Source organism: Ranitomeya variabilis, chromosome 1 (genome assembly GCF_051348905.1).
Source record: "Ranitomeya variabilis isolate aRanVar5 chromosome 1, aRanVar5.hap1, whole genome shotgun sequence".
NCBI lineage: Eukaryota > Metazoa > Chordata > Amphibia > Anura > Dendrobatidae > Ranitomeya > Ranitomeya variabilis.
The window spans coordinates 719955229-719961544 of record NC_135232.1 but is presented as its reverse complement, the minus strand read 5'-3'; the positions used below and the strand labels follow the sequence as shown (position 1 = coordinate 719961544).

Below are 6316 nucleotides of genomic sequence, written 5' to 3'. Positions count from 1 at the left end.
CTAGTGAACAAGAAAGAACGTTACGGAGCCGTGCCTGTGCTTACAGCGGCAGTCTCCTAGGAAAGGACAAAAAGCGAGCGGTATTGTGAAGGAGTGAGAAACAGGAATACAGCGCAGAGGTGATAGGACCAGAAGGAGTCATGCTGTAAGATCGAGGCAACATCCTTCTGAGGCGCAAAGTCGGTGGCCGGAACGCCGAGAAAGTAAGAGACTCTAAGCATTACTTCAAACCACGGCAGGACAGCCAATTATAGGTTGGCTGTCTCACTTAAACACCTAAGCAGACAACGGAGGCAGCTGTGGGAGAGGGGCGACTCTAGAGTCCCGGAAGAACTCCAGGCCTACCCCGTCATACGGGTGCGTCCTACCATATCACCAGGGGGACGGAGAGAACGAACATCAGAGACAGACACAACAGTTGTGAGGACTATCCCGGGGTGCTCAGCAGGGAAGGACTACAACACACAGGTGCTAGAAGGTAGACACTGATTCCCACCTGCTAAGGGAACTCCGGATGTGCCTTTGGACCGGCCGGTCTCAGCCAGCCCTGTTAACAGTGCTCTGGATTGAGTATCTCGAAACCTTCAGTAAAGAGGTAAAGAGACTGCAACCCTGTGTCCTCGTTATTCATCGCACCCTGCACTACACATCATCACTCTCAACTTTCATTGAACGCCCCTTAGCAGGGTCACGGGCCGGGTCTAGCCGCCGTGACAATCCCAGAACTGAGACAAAGAGGCCCGGTACCGGGTACCCCTCGGCCCTGCGACAGTGGGGGCGCTCCATACGCAGCTCACATGCAGAGCGCTTGCTTCTTGGCCTTGGCTTTTTCTGCTTTTCTTGGGCTGATCGCGGCTCCTGGAATCTCATTTCTGTAAAGATATGAAGATTAAACGCGCGCATGCCGGAGAGCGGCTAATGAACGTGAAGGTTAATTGTGAGTAACGCGGCCAGGTATCAATCACTCACTAACGACGTCACCTGACTGCAGAGATGGCGGCGGCGTCTAACGAGCTCCTGTATTTGCCGCCTCAGCAATGTGACTGTCTCCTGCGGAGTTTCTGAAAATACTCTGGAAAGTTGCAGAGCGGCCCCGACCGACCGTGTGGGATGTGACCACAGCACCAGGCCAGGGGAATTCTGGGAAACCATAGGCAGGTAGCAGTCACCTGGTGACCGGGGGACAGATTTACACACAATAACCCCCGGGGGACGCTGGACCATACATAATGGATAAGAGGAAAAAGGGACAATGCTCCTCATACTTTACACTGCAGCTTCATGCCAGCAGGACGCGGCTCTGATCAGTGACTTCGCTGCAGTGTGATTTGGAGTCTTGAAATAAAACCGCACTCCGTCTGAAGGTCCATTCATTATTTCATCCGATCCCACAAGGAGGACACTGATATATCGACATCTCCTGGCTGCGGAGCCTTCCCTTTACTGCCTTTCATATGGCTAATCCAAAACTCATACTACTGCTCTGTCCACCATACTTTACACTGCAGCTTAACTTCTGAGACTAAGGAAAAGCAAGAAGTCACCTGCACAGTTCTAAAACTGCTCACATCTGAAGTTTTGTTACATTTGTGTCTAGTCTAGCCAATCTTCTATGATCATAGACTCCAGATTAATACCCGTACTGATACATTGTAACAAACTATCAGGTCCAGTACTGATACATTGTAACAAATTATCAGGGCCTGTATTGATACATTGTAACAAATTTTCAGGGCCTGTACTGATAGATTGTTACAATGTATCAGTACAGGCCCTTATAGTTTGTTATAATGTATCAGTACAGGCCCTGATAATTTGTTACCATGTATAAGTACAGGCCTGATAGTTTGTTACAATGTATCAGTACAGGTCCTGATACTTTGTAACAAACTGTCAGGACCTGTACTGATACATTGTAACAAATTATCAGGGCCTGTACTGATACATTATAACAAACTATAAGGGCCTGTACTGATACATTGTAACAATCTATCATGACTAGTGATAAGCACGCTCGGGGGGGGGTCCTCTGAGTATTTTTTAGCGCTCAGAGATTTAGTTTTTCTTGCCGCAGCTGAATGATTTACATCTGTTAGCCAGCATAAGTACAAGTGGGGGTTGCTTGGTTGCTAGGGAATCCCCACATGTAATCAAGCTGGCTAACAGATGTAAATCATTCAGCTGACCTGCACTGATACATTGTAACAAACTATCAGGACATGTACTGATACATTGTAACAAATTATCAGGGCCTGTACTGATTCATTGTAACAAACTATCAGGACCCGTACTGATACATTGTAACAAACTATCAGGGCCTGTACTGATTCATTGTAACAAACTATCAGGGCCTACACTGATACATTGTAACAAACTATCAGGGCGCACACTAAGGCCGGCGTCACACTCAGCGTAAGGCCGGCGTCACACTCAGCATAAGACAATATGGTCCGTTTTTTACGGCCGTAATACGGCCGTAATACGGAGAAATGTTCCCAAAATAGTGATCCGTATGTCATCCGTAGGCAGGGTGTGTCAGCGTATTTTGCGCATGGCATCCTCCGTATGTAATCCGTATGGCATCCGTACTGCGATATTTTCTCGCAAGCTTGCAAAACCGACATCTAATGGATTTATGTGCTCAAATGTCCGTTAAAACATATATACAGTATATATATATACTGTATATATATATATATGTCATTGAGACACATATATATATATTCTGTAATTATATTTAATTCAGCGCGATATATGTGAAAAGCCGGTAATTCAATTGCCGTCTTCTCATTTCTCCTTCCCAAACCCGACAGGATATGAGACATGGTTTACATACAGTAAACCATCTCATATCCCCCTTTTTTTTTGCATATTCCACACTACTAATGTTAGTAGTGTGTATGTGCAAAATTTGGTTGCTGTAGCTGCTAAAATAAAGGGTTAACACTTTAACTACTGATGGAGTCATTTTGACTCCTTTCGTTTTTTATTTCTCTTCTGTGACTACATTTTTCAGAATTCCGGCTTGAAACTCGGTGACTTTTCCTCAAATATGATGTGAAAAAAGATTTTGTGAGAATAAATAATTTTGGTAAAAAATTTGCGCGTTTTTTTCAAAATTTACCAAGAACTACTGAAGGGAGTCCCTACTATATTTTGAGGTCCTTTTGTCACTAAATGTTGCTATAAAGTTTTGTGCATAATTTTTTCACTCTGTCTTATTTACCCTGATGTTCATATAGATGTAGTTCAATTTACATGTCAACTTTTCACATTTTCCTTGTGTTTTACCTGCTTGTATTACTGTGTAATGCTGAACAAAATAGCTTGTTTACTCTAGGCTCTTATCTTATGCTAATGAAGGGTGGTGTTTTTCTAAGGTCCTAGCAGGAGACAGTATTCTGGATAGTAACTTTACTTTCAGTTCAGCTGAAGAGACAAAGAGAACAGACGCAGACATACGAGCTCTGAAGACTCATACAGGTATGAATTGTTATGAAATAGTTTAGCTGTCTGTCAACTGATTCAGCCCACCTACTTTTGAAGGTGGCAGAACAGTTATTATTTCTTTTAGTTTTCATTTCATTTCTATTTTTCAGCAGGGAACTATATAGAATTATGGAATTTGTGAGGAATATGGAGAGAAGACGTTTGATAAAGCCTCAGGATATTCTGGCTACTTTGCAATCCATACCGGAGGATGAATCGGAATCCGAATTGCAGGAACATGTATTTGATTCTGACAGTGATGAAGATTTCATTCCTCAGAACATATCAAGTGAATCTGAAGACTCAGAAGGAACAAATCCAGAAGGTAAGTAGTTATGTGTATTTATTTGTTCTTCCACACACTGAGTTAGGGCCTGTGCACACTAGCAGAATTCTGGCTGAATAGCCATCTGGATATTCTTGCCGCAATACAAGTCGTACCTGCCCGCTCATGCCTGAAGCTCCGCTCCAAACCCCGGGCTGGAGCCGCTGTCAGGGACAGAGCAGCGCTTGCTTACGCGCGAGCACGGCTCCGTCCCAGACAGCGGCTCCAGCCCGGGGTTCGGAGTGGAGCTTCAGGTATGAAACTCCGCTCTGTACCTGAGCGGGCAGGTACGGGCCGGATTGTGGTGAGAATATCCGGTCGGATATTCCGCCGCTAATCCAGCCAGTGTGCACGGACCCTTACAAAACAAAAATTCTAAATATTCATCAACTTTTTTCCAGATATTCCAAGCACATCAACTGGGGATCGGGCTCATGCAGTTATGTTGCCTCGTGACCATCCTCCTGGTCGTGGACAGAAAAAATCAGCAAAACGTCCCAGAAATGAAAGAACAACAGATAACGATGGCGGCGAAGGTAATGCAACAACAAACACCAGAGAAGGCGAATCTGAAGGAATACTAGTTTCAGCGGATGGTATTCAATGGAAACCTGTTGAAATTGGACAACACTTGCCTGGTAGGCGTGACAGCCAAAATATTCTTCGAGAAGCACCTGGCCCTACAGGATACGCCAGAAGAAATATCATTATCGATAGTCCTTTGAGCGCATGGCGTTTATTTTTTGATTCATATATATTGACACATATAAAGAACTGTACGCTTGCAGAAGCATGCAGGAACAATAATTTACAGTTTACTCTATCTGATGAGAAGCTAGATGCATTCATTGCGATATTCTATGCTCGTGGAATATCTGGCACGAACCGTCATTCGATTAGCAGTATTTGGTGTAATGACTGGGGAATACCGTTTTGCAAAGCGACAATGTCTAGGGACCGCTTTGTTGAAATTATGAGGTTTCTCAGATTTGATGAGAAATCTACTCGATCGGAGAGACTGCAAACGGACAAGTTTGCTCTATTTTCTACTGTGTGGGACAGGTTTATTGCAAATTGTATTGCGTGTTACAAACCTGGCCCATACATAACGGTGGATGAGCAACTTTTCCCAAGCAAAACTAGGTGTCCATTCACGCAGTACATGCCTTCCAAACCAGATAAATATGGCCACAAATATTGGCTAGCTGTTGATAAGGAGAGCAAATATCTGGCAAATGGCTTCCCTTATCTAGGCAAAGATGACACACGCCGTGCTGAGGACCGTTTAGCTGACCATGTGGTAATGAAGTTATTGGACCCGTTTTTGAAAAAAGGTCGCAATGTTACAACCGATAATTATTTTACTTCAGTAAAATTAGCTAAACAGCTAAAAAGCAAAGGAACAACCATCGTGGGAACACTGAATAAGATAAGGCGAGAAGTGCCTAAAGAAATAAAATCCATGAAAGAGGAATTGTACAACACTAAAGTGTTTAGAAATGAAGACAATTTTACACTTACAGTATATCAAGGAAAGCCCAACAAAAATGTTGTCATTTTGAGTTCCGTCCATCCAGATGTTGTTGTTGCGTCTGATTCCGCTAAAAAAACTCCAGAAACGGTAAAGTTTTACAATGAAACAAAATATGGAGTAGATGTAGTGGATCAGATGGCACGAAAATATACCACACAAACATCCACAAGGAGATGGCCTGTTCATGCATTTGAAAATGCCTTAGACTTTGCGGGTATAAATGCATGTATAATATTCAAGGAGATTACCCACCAAAAAATGTCACGCAAGGCATTTTTGCAAACGCTTGTGAGAGAGTTGAGTGGTCCTTATGTCACAGATAGGGAAAAGGGTTACACGTCCCAAGTTTCTACATGTTCAGAAGTGATGGTTCAAACAAAATTTTGCCAGATCAAAGAAAAGTGCAAGAAAAATAGATCTGTCGGCAATTGTAAGACTTGTGGTAAGTCTTTGTGTGGGCAATGTACTGCCATAAATCAAAGGCAATGCCTAAAATGCGAAACACCAAATGTTTAGAAGGTGAATTCTGCGCCATATTTTCATTTTTATGCTCCTCCACCTACATTTTCTCTGCTTTTTGTTCTTCAGTTGTTGTTTATATGTGTGCCCTTGAATAAAAAAAAAGTTTGAAAAAACGTCTATTATAATTATTGTTATTTTCTGTAGAAAAATAAGAAAAGCAGAAAAAAAACAATCAAAAGCATTACTGTTGGATCTCACAATAATAATACATTACAAAAAATATAATTATTAATAAATAACCACAAATGAAACTCTAAAAATAAACAAAAACAAGCAAGGAGTCAAAATGACTCCTTTCAGTAGTTCTAGGCGGGGTCACGAGTCCAGTAGTCCTAGTGTTAAATGGCGGAAAAAATTGGCGTGGGCTCCCGCGCAATTTTCTCCGCCAGAATAGTAAAGCCGGTGACTGAGGGCAGATATTAATAGCCTAGAGAGGGTCCGTGGTT

The 6316-nt window shown here is 42.8% G+C and overlaps 1 long non-coding RNA gene across 1 annotated transcript; it reads left to right on the top strand.

The window, feature by feature from the left end:
- The first annotated feature begins 3166 nt into the window (after positions 1-3166).
- On the top strand, positions 3167-4632 carry LOC143761579 (uncharacterized). The gene is made up of 3 exons (XR_013212266.1): positions 3167-3483; positions 3600-3814; positions 4216-4632. It is a non-coding gene; the product is annotated as an uncharacterized LOC143761579 (long non-coding RNA).
- Positions 4633-6316: the final 1684 nt, after the last annotated feature.